The following is a 16,753-nucleotide window of genomic DNA, read 5'->3' on the forward strand; positions in this document are numbered from 1 at the left end:
GGGAGAATGTCTTAGCACAAAAAGTAGCATGAATTATGGCCTGGACAGAAAAAATACAAAGGGAATTAAAATAAGTTCCACATTTTTTGTAGGATAGAAAGAGTGAGAATGGTGAAAGAGCCCTGGACAGTTAATCGAAAGCCAGATAATTCAAAGCTCTGTCAAATTTTTGTTCAGGAGTTTATATATAGGCTAAGGGTGTTGAGAAACCACAGAATGGTTTTAAGTGGAAAAGTGATTTGATTTGGAGTTTTAAATATTACTCTATTCATAATACGGATTATGGATTAGAGAAGGGAAAGAAGAAAGACTGTTTTGGTTGTTGCAGGCATTGATCACAAGATGATGATGACTCCTCTAATATAGGGCAGTGCAGATGGATTCTTAAGGTTTAGGAATTATAATTGGCAGGACTTGGTGACTGGATATTGGTTGCTAGAGACTGGAAGGCATCGAAGATGGTTTCTGAGTAGGTTTTGAACACCAGCAACTACGGGGGATGAAACCAGAAGAGATGGCACCAGTCACCAGAATTGTTCATATTCTGGGGAGCAGGTTTTGAGGGAGGATGATGGGCTCCATATTGGTCTTTGGTGTGAGGAGTCTATGGCACATCAAAGTAAAGGTGCCAAGAAAACATCATTTGAAATTCATCCCTAAAGAGACAAGAGTGGAAATGAACACTCGAAGAGAGTGAAGGGTAAGGAGAGATCTGGCTAAGGACAGAGTCCTGAGTCCTGCAAAAGTTCCAGGAGAGACAAAAGGAGAGATGCCAGCCAAAGAAACTGACTGACAAGGAGTGGGTGAAGAAGAAAGAGGGAACCTGGAGGAGAATGATGGTTAGGATGCTATTTTGCATTAATAGTTGTTATAGCTCTATATGAATTTACTTGTCTCCTCTGCTAGAATTCAATTTCTTGAGGACAAGAACCATGCCTTTGTCTGCCTTGTGTTTAGCATAGTATCTAGCATTCAGTAGGTGCTCAGTACATGTGTATTGCATTAAAAAAATACAGTGTTCAATAATAGAGGCGATTTTCTACTCTATTTTTTTTCTGAAGCAGCGAAACATTTAAGTAATCAGGACTGGTGAATTCAGACATAGCTAATATTGTCTGGTGGAGGGAACCAGTGAATGTCATACTCATTCCAATAGTTTACATTCTTGTAAGTGATCTAAACTTGAGTAACACTGGGCTTGGGTTAAGAGCTCTTAAATAGATGGCAAGTTGCAATTGTGCAGAAGAAAAGCAGTCCATGGAAGAAATCGTGTCAGTCATAATGAGCCAATGTAGATTCCAAGACATTATGACCAAATTAAAGAAAACATGTCAAATAAGTTGGAAACCAGGGGCCATAGGGAAAATGCTGTAATAGGAATCTTGCCAGAAAGAGCCTGTCCAATCAGTTTAGGCAGGAGGTATGTGCCAGGATAGAATGATTTATGTGGAAAATTTGAAAACCTGATCCACACTCCATTGAAATCAGTGGATCATGGGAATAATATGTGATTATTATGTTCAAAGTCAAAGGGCTTGATTTACTATTCTCAAAAGAATATCAAGCAGGTAGTGAAGGAGATGAGAATATTCCTCCCAGAAAAAGCAACGCAAAGGCCAAAATTTCTCATAAAAGTGGAATGTACTTGGAAATAAGTAGGTTTTCTGTTACCTAGTTCATAATCAGTTTTGTGTAATGGAAAAAGGTCACTTTTTGAAGTCCTACTAACCTGGGTTCAAATCCTGATATAGCTAAATACAAATTATATGACCTTGAGTAAGTTATTTAAACTCCTGGATTCTTAGTTTTCTTATCTGTAAAATTGTCATATTGTTTCCTAACTTGTCAGGTTGTTCTGAAGATTGTGATTAAAATGTGTATAAAGTTCCTTGGAGTGCCAGGATATTAGGTGCTAAATAAAACCTGATTTTTCTAATTTATGACCAACGCTTTTCCAAAAGGTACTCAGTAGTATCAGAAGCATGTGGAGACAACAGTACTAGTGTGTTGGTTACTCCAGTCATTATGTGTTTTAAAAAGGTGTGTTTCTCTAAATTATTGAAAGAGGAAACAAACGTCATTTAACCCTGTAATTTTATTCTATTGTATAAAGGTTAAAGCAGTTGTTATAGTCAACATACATGATTCTGTAACTTTGTACTGTTCTGCCTTCACACCACGCACACACACACACACACACAGGAACAATAACAAGGACAACAAATGAAAACGTATATTTATGACCAAAATAAATATTAACATGAGCTATGTGCTCTAAGCAAAGGCTCTACCTGGAAATGTAGGCAAAGTGAAAAGATAAGATTTTATATTACTCTGACAACATGATGGAGGGTCAGAGGTTATAGGGAAGGTCATTGCAAATTGAAAAAATTGCTGCCAGCTCTTTTCACCATCTCACAGAAAGCAAGAGAACCCAGAGGTCTCTAAGATAGTAAACTAAAATTAATTACTGCCTACGTTATGACACACTGAATGTACTACTTAATTAATGAGGAATTATAAGGAAATATACAAATGAAGAGCAGAAATAGCAATGTAAGTGAAGGATTAATTTAATTCTTCCTATGATTGTTAAATTAGAATTAGGAAAGATAGCAATGAAGTCATGGATTTGTGTAGCAAATATAAAGTGTATTGAATAGATTTTCCATAAAAATTGTCTAAATTGGGTTTGACATTGATGAAACTTCAGAATCACATTATCCCTTTGAGATGTGATACTATGAGTTGTTAAACTAATGAAACATTCTTGCTTTTAGAAAATGAGATTTAAAGATATATCCAGATTGCTTCCTCAAATTGTGATGCTACCTCTGGCTAATGAACAAAAATATGAAAGTATTTATATTTTGACTAGAATTTTAAAGTTTCATTTACAATGCTGAGTATGGATGCCACATCTCAAATAATTCATGAACATAATGCCATGTCTGTTTGAAAGGATCTAAAGATAATCATAGGATCTTGAAAACAAAAAGGAGATTAGAGACTAGAAAACAAGGTGAATCTCTACTCAACATGGGAGTGGAATAGAAATCATAATATTCATGGGGATTTTGGTTGATCATACTCAGAATATAACAAACACTTAACAACTGGTACAGCACCAAACTGGATGCTGGGCTTACTCTGGGAGTTAAATCTTGGAGACTGGTTTATTTGCTGGAACATAGTGTCGAGACCCAAGGAGGGTTTCCAAGGAAAGAATTAGGAAGATTGGAGTGGCTAAACATATGGGAATGTTTTAATATTTTAACAATTGATACTGTGCCCTGGCTAGTTGCCAACCTTGGACATACCTTCTTCAATGTTCATAATAAAACAAGCTAGAGTGTTGAGGACCCAGCCTCACATATGTATGGAATTTGATGTGGAATACTAACATAGTACTCAAATCTAGGAGGATGCTATTTCTTCCCTCTTTGGAATCCAAAAATCTCCACTCACCAGCCTAGAATTCGGGCCTGGTAGTAAGCCTTACCCCTGAGCCACTAATGGAAACCATCCTGAGGAGAAATCAGAACACCAAGGAAAACCACACTTGTGTGTGTAACCTCAAATCATTCGTACAGTGTGGAAACCTAAAGCCTGGAAACTGATCTAAAACTGGCCTGAAAATAGAAATTCCTGTAGGGACATTGCAGAGACAAATATAAAAGCACTTCTTAAAGATGTCTCCAGAACTTGGGAAAAAATGGGATTCGTATGAGAGAAAAACCCCAACTGAATGCAAAAAAAGACAAAATAACTCTTCATCCAAAGAAATCCATAATCAGAGATTGTCATCTCATTCTAAGTGGGAGAATTCATGTTTGCGGAACTAAAGATAAATGGGCACCCTAAAAGAAATGTTAAAATAAATACACTAGAATTAATAAAAGAAGATAAAGAATTAACTTGTATCCCTGAAATAACAATACATAATTTTTTTTAAAAGAAATAGTTTGATATTATTTTGGCAAATAACCAACTAGAGAATCTAGAAAAAAATTTAATCACTGATATAAATAAAGAAAAAAATCATATGATTATTTACATAAATGCTGACAAGAAATTGAACGTTTATTTTAGCTAAAAGATATAATAACATAATAGTGGGTGTATTCTTTAAAATATATATACACACATGCACACACTCACATACACAGTCATAACTCAGCCAAAAAGTAGATGTCATACTAAATGATGAAACACTGGACATAATCCTTTCACAGTTCAGAAAAATAAAATAATGATAATGCCCGCTATGATCAGCATTCATTTTATTCTATTCTAATATGCACATTTTAAATCTATTCACATTTCTGAATGTGAAATGCACCATGATGTAAATGATTTCTTAGCAATATGTCATAGTTTTACTGACATAACTTTTTCTACCTTAGTAGTAGGTAAATTCATGGTGTATTTAAAATCAACAGTGTCTCATACTTGAAGGAATCTTGTTTTGCATTGTTGATGCATTATTTGCCATATTACTAGCCAATGCAATTAGGCAAGACAAATGCACCAAGAATAAGAACTGGAATTGAGGAGATATGATGATTGCTATAATGGCCATTTACTACTCAAAAACTTAAGAAAATAAACAGGGTAGCTATTTAGAAAATAAAACAAACCAAAAAATGAAACCCCTCTCTCATTCTTTATACCAAATATAATACGAGGATTAAATATACAAGATATGAATAAAAATTTAAAATTATTTGGGAGTTTAGAAACAATGGGTAGACTTCTTAGGGACCAGTGTAAAACAGCCTATCTAAATATTAGAATTTCTTAGCAATGGAACAGGTCTCTTAAAATTGTTGCAACAAATCTTTACTTGAAATGTTGAAATATTCTTAGACTGTTCTCTTCCACTGATCTATATGTTCTTTTTGTGCCAATACCATTGTGTTTTCATCACAATGTTTTAGAGTAAGTTATCCTATTTAGTATATGCTCCCTCATACTTTTTTTCTTTCATATTACCTTTGGCTAGTCTCAGATCTGAAGTATTTTAAACTGGCAAAAAAAGATTCATATGGAATTGTAACGTAATTTTGATGTAGAATTATCAATTTTATTTCTTCTTATGTATTTTATGAATTTATTTATTATTTTATTTATATACTGTTTCATTTATTATTCTTTGTATTGTATTATTCTGCACTGTATATTGTGTTTATTCCCTGTGCATCAGTCACTGATGTAATAAAAATAAATGCCATTTCAACATAATTTTAAAGAAGGAAGTAGATGTACATTTAACTGGGAAGTAAAAGTGAGAGTCAGACATACCAGAGTTTAAACCCTGTCTTTCCCCACCCTTGCTGTGTATTCAGTCAACTTTTTAGAAAACGTCTTTGTTATACATTTCAGATTTCTAAAAATTATATCATTATATTTCTTCTAGAATAGCAGCATTAATGGAACATGATAGAGTTTCTTTATCTGAGTATTTTTTGAAGAAAATTCCTTTCACCATTTGTTGAAATCATCTGAAATCTCTGTTGCATCTCAGCCAGGTCTTTAGAGAGATGAATAACTAGACTATGCCTTTTTTGCCTTTGTGGATGCTATTAATGGAATTGTACTTTGGCATTTGGCTTTTTGCTTACATCGGAGGGACGTTATAATAAATGATGCTAGGAAATCCATTGCTGTATTTACTGTAATTATGTCATTGATTATCTTGTTCAAATTTTCCTCTACGATCTCAATACCAGCAATATTTCAGCTCCTACTGAATTATTGGTTGGTTTGTTGTGTTGGGATTTATCTGAATTTTGTAATTGATTATTTTCTCTTTACATTTGCTAGTAGAAAGCTCAAAGACAATATTTTGCATTTGGAAAGTAAATTTTGTACATAAACCCAAATCATTTTTTGTTTTGTTTTCCTACATTATATTCTCTTGCCTGAATTTTCTTACTCCCTTTTTGTCTTCTCTGGTTTTATTTTACCTCTAGTTTTAAGCCACCTAAAATTGATTTTCAAACAAAAGGGCATAAATAAATACACAAGTATGTAAATCAATAAAGCCATCTTTCTTAGCCTCAGTTTTTTTTCAAGTGAGGCATCTCTTCCCCTCTTGCATGTCTCTGCTTATTGAGGCTTTTCTTCATTCTTTAAAAGGTAGCACCCACCTTACACACTCTATCCATCTTTCCCGCTTTGTCTCTATGAGACTTGCCACCTTCTGATATGCTAAACATATTTCGTTGATGTTTATTTTCTATATCCTTCCAGTAGATTATAGTTTTTTGTTGACTGCTTTATGCCCAGAGTGGTTCTCACCAAGTAATGGCTTAAGTAAAATTTAATTAATATCTGCTTCAAAGTAGTTCCAAAAAATAGTAATAGTTATGACGTATTTTTAAATGACTAGGACCCTGCACAGTACACTAACTTCTCTTTCTTCTCCTCCTTCTTTATTTATAAAGGTGTGGTCAGTGGGTCTCTGGCTCTTACCTACTTTGTTAAGATCTCCAGATTTAGGGTTCCTATTCCAACCACAAATGCCATTCTTGGAGGACGATTTTTATTGAAGATTCAAAGGTGTAGTTCTTTAGACTAATAATGAAATATAATTATATGAATTATGAACCTTATGATGGCAGGAAACATATCCCTTTTGCTTACTGTTACACACCTACGTCATGGCAGTGATCCGCACAAAGCTGGAGAATACCTATTTTAATAAATAATGAATGAATAATGATAATTATAATAAAAATAATAACTTTCTTAAGAAGTTATGTTCTTATAATTCTGATAAACATTTTAACTAACATCTATCTTAATTCCTCATATAATAATATGAGTTGAATAATGTTATTACCTACTTCCTCCATTGTTATCGCAATTTTACAACTGAGAAAACAGAGGCTGAGAGACATCAAATAATAAGTTTCACAAACTGACACAGGTAATAAGCACAGAGCTGGGACCTGAACCAAAAGGTTTCTGATTCTAGAACCATACTTTTAAATTTCAGCAGCATTACTTTAGGCATGACCTCTATTCCTCTTTCATGCCAGGAATGTTTTTTTGTGTTTATCATCCTAATTGTCTGCATCCTTCAGTAAAAGTGTAGATAACTCTATTTGTGGGTATTGTAGCCAAGTGTTAGTGATGTAAGTTTCCCTTTTCCAAGAAAAAAATTTAGTTGTTATAAAAATGACTTTTGATCCTCTTAGATTGTCCGATAAGCCACGTAAAATGCTTGAGCTAATCTTTTCTGAAAGCTCTTTGGGCAAATTGCTGTTAACACTCAGGTCTGACAGCTTAAAGCTATTACACTACAAAATATATGTTCTTTCCCAAAATAAATATGTTTTATAATAGCAATACAGATGTCGTCAAGGGGCAAGGTTATCAGGAGATAATTAGACCCCAGAGAGATTACAGGCTCTTAGATCATGAGAGCAGTATTGCAATCCTGCCTTATTAAATAATTGTAAGAAAGTCAAAGTCAACTATAAATACACACATTTCCCTGTAATAAACTTTTAAAAATACAAACCCAAGGTGCATGCTGATGTGCTGAGATGATAAGTCCTCTCTCTCCATTACACTCTAATGTCTAAATATAACCCAGAACACCAACTTTCAAACTGAATTTTAAATAAGAATGTGAAAGGAAAGACACCTCTTCCTTCCTTTGCTAGCATTTTTAAGTTAGCTGTCTTAAGGACATTTTTAAACCCTAGCAAATGAGTGGCTGGGTTCCAAGAAATAATCTACCCACCCTACTTCATACTCCATAAAAAAATAATAGTAAAACCTAACTACATGCAATTCTCCAAAAATGTCTCTGTATATTTGCACATAATAGTCCCTTGTCCTGAAGGTTCTTCCCCTTTCCCTGTACGAAACTTGCCAACCGGAAGTTGACATCGACCTGAAAAATTTCTATACCTTCTTCAAAATTAGATTTATTATAAGGTTTTGAAAATTTTTCCTCACTACCACTAACCACTGCATCCCCCTCAACATCAGAGTATTTAAATGTATTTCCTCTGGTGTTCCAATAACATCTTAGGATTAATTTTATTAACAAAGTTATCTGGTTATCTTATATTGTACATTTACACCTGTTTGTCTGCATTAGACTAAAAACAAGAAGCATAAATCCCCAGTTTCTACCACAGTGCTTATCACGAAGCATTTTCTCAATGAATATTTGCTTATTGAACAATGAATGAAGAAATGAATAAAGTGAGGTTGTCCAAAGCAGGTAAATAGGATCAACCATCCTAAACAAGGGAAATTATATTCCCTAGATGACATGTCCATTGTTAACTGTTTCCATCCTTTGTCCCAGAGTGGTGCTGTTAATTCTGTTCTTCCAAGGGGAGCATATACATTCAACTGAATGTTTTGGAACATCTGGATTCACATTCCTATGCAAGCAGCTTCCATTTACATTTAATCTCCCTGAGGGATTCGTTTGGTGCTGCATCCCCAGTGCCTAGACACTGCTTGGCACAAAGCAGTCAGTGCCTTACTTCAAACAGAGGATTATTTTCCATCTGTTTCTCTTAAAGCATTTACATAACTTTCACAGGGCATCACAAATAATTAGTGACAAAATTAAAAATCAAAATAAGATCTTCTGTGTTTAAGTCTGTGGTTCTCCCTGAGATTCTTTCCCATTGTCAATCAGTCCCAATTAGTACAACCATACCAAAATTGTTTATTGCTTATCTTTGTTCTTGACCTTTTCCGGAATCTCAAGAGAAATATCTATGAAGTACCTCCTTCCTGTAGTTCCTGGATGTATTTTATAGTTTCAAGTTTCTGAAATCCTACCTTAATCAAGAAACTGGTTATTTCTTTTTATTTTTCCTCCCCACATTTACTGAGATATAATTCATAAATAAAATCACATATATTTAGAGTATACAATTTGATGATTTATTATACATATACATTGTGAAAAATATTTAAGTTAATTAACATATTCATCACATAGTTACCTTTTTTTAGTATGCTTTTTATTTTTTATTTTATTTTTCTATGATTTTTTTGCTTTTTTTTTTAAACATCTTTATTGGAATATAATTGCTTTACAATGGTGTGTTAGTTTATGTTTATAACAAAGTGAATCAGTTACACATATACATATGTCCCCATATCTTTCCCCTCTTGCGTCTCCCTCCCTCCCACCCTCCCTATCCCACCCCTCTAGGTGGTCACAAAGCACTGAGCTGATCTCCCTGTGCTATGCAGCTGCTTCCCACTAGCTATCTATTTTACGTTTGATAGTGTATATATGTCCATGTCACTCTCTCACTTTGTCCCAGCTTATCCTTCCCACTCCCCCTGTCCTCAAGTCCATTCTCTAGTAGGTCTGCATCTTTATTCCCATCTTTAGATTCCATATACATGGGTTAGCATACGGTATTTGTTTTTCTCTTTCTGACTTACTTTACTCTGTATGACAGACTCTAGGTCCATCCACCTCACTACCAATAACTCAATTTCGTTTCTTTTTATGGCTGAATAATATTCCATTGTATATATGTGCCACATCTTCTTTATCCATTCATCTGTTGATGGACACTTAGGTTGGTTCCATGTCCTGGCTATTGTAATTGTAAGTAGATCTGCAATGAACATTTTGGTACATGACTCTTTTTGAATTATGGTTTTCTCAGGGTATATGCCCAGTAGTGGGATTGCTGGGTCGTATGGTAGTTCTATTTGTAGTTTTTTAAGGAACCTCCATACTGTTCTCCATAGTGGCTGTATCAATTTACATTCCCACCAACAGTGCAAGAGGGTTCCCTTTTGCCCACACCCTCTCCAGCATTTATTGTGTGTAGATTTTTTGATGATGGCCATTCTGACCAGTGTGATATCTCATTGTAGTTTTGATTTGCATTTCTCTAATGATTAATGATGTTGAGCATTCTTTCATGTGTCTGTTGACAATCTGTATATCTTCTTTGGAGAAATGTCTATTTAGGTATTCTGCCCATTTCTGGATTGGGTTGTTTGTTTTTTTGATATTGAGCTGCATGAGCTGCTTGTAAACTTTGGAGATTAATCCTTTGTCAGTTGCTTCATTTGCAAATATTTTCTCCCATTCTCAGGGTTGTCTTTTGGTCTTGTTTATGGTTTCCTATGCTGTGCAAAAGCTGTTAAGTTTCATTAGGTCCAATTTGCTTATTTTGTTTTTATTTCCATTTCTCTAGGAGGTGGGTCAAAAAGGATCTTGCTGTGATTTATGTCATAAAGTGTTATGCCTATGTTTTCCTCTAAGAGTTTGATGGTGTCTGGCCTTACATTATGTCTTTATCCATTTTGAGTTTATTTTTGTGTATTGTGTTAGGGAGTGTTCTAATTTCATTCTTTTACATATAGCTGTCCAGTTTTCCCAGCACCACTTATTGAAGAGGCTATCTTTTCTCCACTGTATATTCTTGCCTCCTTTATCAAAGATAAGGTGACCATATGTGCATGGGTTTATCTCTGGGCTTTCTATCCTGTTCCATTGATCTATATTTCTGTTTCTGTGCCAGTACCATACTGTCTTGATTACTGTAGATTTGCAGTATAGTCTGAAGTCCGGGAGCCTGATTCCTCCAGCTCCGTTTTTCTTTCTCAAGATTGCTTTCCCAAAGTTAGCAAAAGGAAAGAAATCATAAAGATCAGATCAGAAATAAATGAAAAATTAATGAAGGAAACGATAGCAAAGATCAGTAAAACTAAAAGCTGGTTCTTCGAGAAGATAAACAAAATTGATAAACCATTAGCCAGACTTATCAAGAATAAAAGGGAGAAGACTCAAATCAATAGAATTAGAAATGAAAAAGGAGAAGTAACAACTGACACTGCAGAAATACAAACGATCATGAGAGATTACTACATGCAACTATATGCCAATAAAATGGACAACCTGGAAGAAATGGACAGATTCTTAGAAATGCACAACCTTCCGAAACTGAACCAGAAAGAAACAGAAAATATGAACAGACCAATCACAAGCACTGAAATTGAAACTGTGTTTAAAAATCTTCCAACAAACAAAAGCCCAGGACCAGATGGCTTCACAGGCGAATTCTATCAAACATTTAGAGAAGAGCTAAAACCTATCCTTCTCAAACTCTTCCAAAATATAGCAGAGGGAGGAACACTCCCAAACTCATTCTATGAGGCCACCATCACTCTGATACCAAAACCAGACAAAGATGTCACAAAGAAAGAAAACTACAGGCCAATATCACTGAAGAACATAGATGCAAAAATCCTCAACAAATACTGGCAAACAGAATCCAACATCACAAAGATCATACACTGTGATCAAGTGGGGTTTATCCCAGGGATGCAAGGATTCTTCAATATATGCAAATCAATCAACGTGATACACCATATTAACAAATTGAGGAGAAAAACCATATGATCATCTCAATAGATGCAGAGAAAGCTTTCAACAAATTCACACCCATTTATAATAAAAACCCTCCATAAAGTAGGCATTAGAGGGAACCTTCTCAACATAATAAAGGCCAATATATGACAAACCCACAGCCAACATCGTCCTCAATGGTGAAAAACTGAAACCATGTCCTCTAAGATCAGGAACAAGACAAGGTTGCCCACTCTCACCACTGTTATTCAACATAGTTTTGGAAGTTTTAGCCACAGCAATCAGAGAAGGAAAATAAATAAAAGGAATCCAAATCGGAAAAGAAGTAAAGCTGTCACTGTTGCAGATGACATGATACTATACATAGAGAATCCTAAAGATGCTACCAGAAAACTACTAGAGTTAATCAATGAATTTGGTGAAGTAGCAGGATACAAAATTAATGCACAGAAATCTCTTGCATTCCTATACACTAATGATGAAAAATCTGAAAGTGAAATTAAGAAAACACTCCCATTTACCATTGCAGCAAAAGAATAAAATATCTAGGAATAAACCTACCTAGGAGACAAAGACCTGTATGCAGAAAATTATAAGACACTGATTGAAAGAAATTAAAGATGATACAAATAGATGGAGAGATATACCATGTTCTTGGATTGGAAGAATCAACTTTGTGAAAATGACTCTCTACCCAAACAATCTACAGATCAATGCAATCCCTATCAAACTACCACTGGCATTTTTCACAGAACTAGAACAAAAAATTTCACAATTTGTATGGAACACAAAAGACCCCGAAAGCCAAAGCAATCTTTAATATGCTTTTTAAAAAATTTCTACTGGCAATACAGCAGCTACCCAACAGAAGGCATTGCATGTGAAGTCTTTTTATGCTCATGGGATCAGCGAATTCAGCCAACAGAGACTACAACGGATAATCTTGCTTCATTCTTTTGCTATGACCATGTACTTTTTAGACTCTACACTAATTATATCTTTGTAGTTTAAAAGTGTTTTCATTCAACTATTAACTGTATTCTTTTAAAATTCCACATCCAATTAATAAGGATTCCTTTACTTACACATGGTTTATATTAGTTGTTGAGTGACAAACAAAATACCGTATTGTAAATGTCATGTGATAGTATCTTAAAAACAGTAAATTTCTGTATTTACAACTTTTTTTTTGGTTAAAATATTCAAACATTAACCAAGGCTCTCTCTCTCTCCTTTTCCTCCCTTCAGTAAATAGAATTTTAGCTGATGGATTCAGTGGAAATGAATGATCCCCATACATATCATCTAGTGGACAAAAGGGCTGAAAAGATAAGATACTAAAAAAGCTAAGAATTTTGACTGTTCATAAATCCTATCATGTCTTAGTAAGAAAGTCTTCATATCCATGTTTGGGTGAATGAATGGCTAAGATGAATACTGATACTAATAATGATCTGTTCCCCCAAGACTTACTAATAGTTTTGTGAGGTATTTTTCTTACATTCTTTTATTCATTCATTCATTCAGTAAAAAATCAATTATTGTATGCCTACTGTATGCCAGCCTTTTTTCTCACTCTGAAAATACAGCAGTATATAAAATAGACAAGGTCCTTGTTCATGTGGAGCATAAATTCTAATGTGAAAGGACAGAAAATAGACAGTAGAAACCCAAGAGTCATATTGAGAAGAAAATAAAACAAATAAAACATGGCAATGGAACAGAGATTGACTGGTAAACAATATTCAAAGACATGCTGTTAGTCAATATGATGGAACAGAATGGAGGCTATTGTATTTGACATTTGAGAATTTATTGGTGGCTCTTGTTGGGGTGGGGGGCAGGGATAAATAAGATTGCAACTCATTGAGTAAAATATGAAGAAATGGTGTCAGTGAACAGAAGATGCTCTTTTAAGGAGGTTGACTGTAAATAAATAATTCAGTTGCTTGTGGAAGAGGCAGCAGTGAAGGCAGGACTTTTTAAATTTTTCTTTTTTACAATTCACCTTTTTAGAGAATCTTTGTTTACTTCTTATGGCACTTCTATATTTTTTTCTTATACTTTTTGTAAAAATGTGTTAGCTCTAATAGAAGGATAGCTCATATTTACTGAGCATTTACTATGAGTCTGTCATAGTAACTGTCACAACAATTTAATGAATTATCAATATTACTTTTTATATATAGGGCTGGCAGGCTCTTAAAGTGGTCCCTATGACTCCTGCTTCATGGAGTTCATGGCCTGTGTGATCTCCTCTTGAGTGTGAATGAAAATCATCGGGTAATGGCAAAGATAATGAGACGTACATAATTACAGGTATGCGATTATATTACATTAGATTGTAGCATCTGTGTCACTGGAGTCTCCCTCTCTTGCTGGCTTTGGAGAGGTTGAACTCCACATTGGGGATCCCACGTGGCAGGAGTTGCAGGTGGTTTCTAGAAAATCGAAAGTGTCCTCTGGTCAACAATCAAGAAAAACCTGAAATCTTGGGTTGTAAAGCTACAAGGAACTGAATTTTGCTAACAACCTGAGTGAGTGTAGAAGCAGATCCTAGCCTTGTCATGCCTCAGATGAGCTTACAGACCAGTCCACCTTGACTGCAACCTTGTGAGACACTAAGTAGAGGACCCAGCAAAGCCATGCCCAGACTCCTGCACAGCAGAAACTGTGAAATAATAAGTATGTGTTGTTTTAAGGTCCGAAGTTTGCAGCAATTTGTTATACAAAAATGGAAAACTAAAACAACCTGTAAGGAAATTCAGAAAAAAGAATTTATTCGACAAAAGATCAAACAGCTAGTGGTAGAACCAGAAATAGAACTCAGATAGTTTAACTGCAAAGTCCTCACTCCTTAACTATTGTGTTCTACTGTCTCTGTGTCAGACCATAGATAAGCTCTTTAAGGAAGGTCACTGTTTCTAATTTAAGGGAAGCAATATTGTCACATAAAGACCATGGCTTTGGAGTAAAAAGGAAATTATCATGATCTTGGCTTTGCCAATTACTATAATTTAGAGGCAAATTGCTAAACTCAATTAGGCTTGTTTTCTCATTTGCAAAGTAATATCAATTTTAGAATTTGTTTTGAAGATTAAATTATGTGTTATATATAAAAAGCCTAAAACCATATAGACACTCAATAAACATTTTTTCTTTAATTTATTTATTCCCTCACCATGTAATATTCCCTGTATGTTTCACAATGATAGAATGAGCAATTTCAATAATACTCTAGAATCTATTTTGTTTGTCCTAAGGAAGCTAACACCTCTTTGAATGTGACACTGGCTTTTTAATGATATCTATCTTAATATAGGTGAAAGATAGAATTATGTGCCCTAAGACTGTATACTAATATGACTTCTTTATAACCAAGTAGGAAATTCATCTTGGCTAGCTCTTCCTAAAACCCAGAGAGCTGGCAAGAGGCAGTGATGGAGTTAAAAGAGACTGCTATTGGCAAGTCTCCTTAAATCAAGTGCCTGTTGCCAACAATGGGGAACGGGTAAAGAGAGGGGGCCTGGTGATAGCAGGAGGAGGTGAAATAAATAGTCCTTCTACCCAGCACAAATCTCGCTTCTATAGGCAAGAGGGGAATGGCAGAGACAGTTATAAAGGGTCTTTTATGCAAAGCATTTCAAAGGGCTATGATGAAAATACACTATAAAATACACTCAGCATATTAGCCAACAGCTAAGCCTAGACAAATAAGAGCATTTTCAATTTTGCTCTTAGAAGTCTCGAAGGAGCTGGAAGTTCATACAGCTGCAGAAAAAAAAAAAAAAAAAGGTGAGTTTGAATGCAGTCTGAAGAAAATATTCTTGCCTTATTGAATCAAGTTGAACAGGGACCACTACTGGAAAACAAATCCCTGAAGATGGATGCTGTACAAGAGGCAAGATTCTCTGAAAGGGAATTGAGATCTTGCCTGTAGAAATCTCTGCAAATCAGGGATGAAGTCTATAAATGAGTCAAGGGTCTGAGAGAAAAGAAAGACCACTCCATTAAATGCAGACAATAAATACAGCTGGGTCCCAGGGAAGACCTTCACTATTCCCAACGTGTCCGGAGTTAAATGTTAGTGCTGGTGTAAAATGTGCGCAAACCTATTGTCTGAATCCTGTAGTTGAAACCTTGACAGAGAACTGACTGACACTTTCACTTTTCCACTAAACTCTTATGCACAATAAGAGCCTAGTTTGGAGATCAAAGGCAAAAAGATATGCAGCAGAAAAGAACAAACAAAAGACTTCAAAACAAAGGTCTACATTTTGCGGAATTTTGAATTACCTCCACCAGCTAGACATTGACTAGATTAATTTTTTACAGAAGGCATATTGAGCTACGACTTTAAACATTCAGAGAGATGATTTTATTAGGAGTTCCAACTAAAGGTAACAAAATGGAAGCCTGAAATACTGTATTGAATTGTAAAACAAATGTGAGACTATTACTATGTTTTTTTAATGAGCTGTAAAATAATGATGGAATATCAGGAGAAAGCATCATTTACGACATGTCTTTATTTTAAATTGTTTGACTATTCGTTTTACCTTCAAAATATGTTGAGAATCCAATCATTTCTCATCACCTCTGCTACTACCACACTCATTCATTATGGCACCATTTCTCCATGGACGTATTGTAGTGACCTTGTCATTTTCTTCATGTCTCTAAATTTAGCCCCTTAAATTCTATTCTCTATATAAAATACAGATTGATACTTGTAAAATACAATTTATGTTATGTTATTCTTTTGCTCAAAGTCTGCCTATGGCTTGGCATCTAATCCAAAATAAAATCCAAATCCTTTTCATGGCTTACAAAGCTCTTCATGATCAGATCCCATCACTTCCTTGGTTCCATATCCTGACACTCTCATCCTTCCTGGACCTTATATCACAAGAAAAGTAAGTGATAGACTCAGGTTTCACCTCTGTGTCTTTTTACTACACAATCCTGTCTCTAACCACAGCATTCTTTTCCTAATAACGGCATGTTGGATCCCAATATTCATTTGTATTTTTCTAAATGTTTCAGGACCATCTGTATGCTAAATAATTTATCTTAAAAATTTGCCTGGGATTGGGATTCCCTGGTGGCGCAGTGGTTGAGAATCTGCCTGTCAATGCAGGGGACACGGGTTCGAGCCCTGGTCTGGGAAGATCCCACATGCCGCGGAGCAACTAGGCCCGTGAGCCACAATTACTGAGCCTGCGCGTCTGGAGCCTGTGCTCCACAACAAGAGAGGCCGCGATAATGAGAGGCCCGCGCACCGCGATGAAGAGTGGCCCCCACTTGCTGCAACTAGAGAAAGCCCTCGCACAGAAACGAAGACCCAATACAGCCATAAATAAATAAATA

The sequence above is a fragment of the Balaenoptera musculus genome, chromosome 5 (assembly GCF_009873245.2).
Source record: "Balaenoptera musculus isolate JJ_BM4_2016_0621 chromosome 5, mBalMus1.pri.v3, whole genome shotgun sequence".
In the NCBI taxonomy this organism is placed as follows: Eukaryota; Metazoa; Chordata; class Mammalia; order Artiodactyla; family Balaenopteridae; genus Balaenoptera; species Balaenoptera musculus.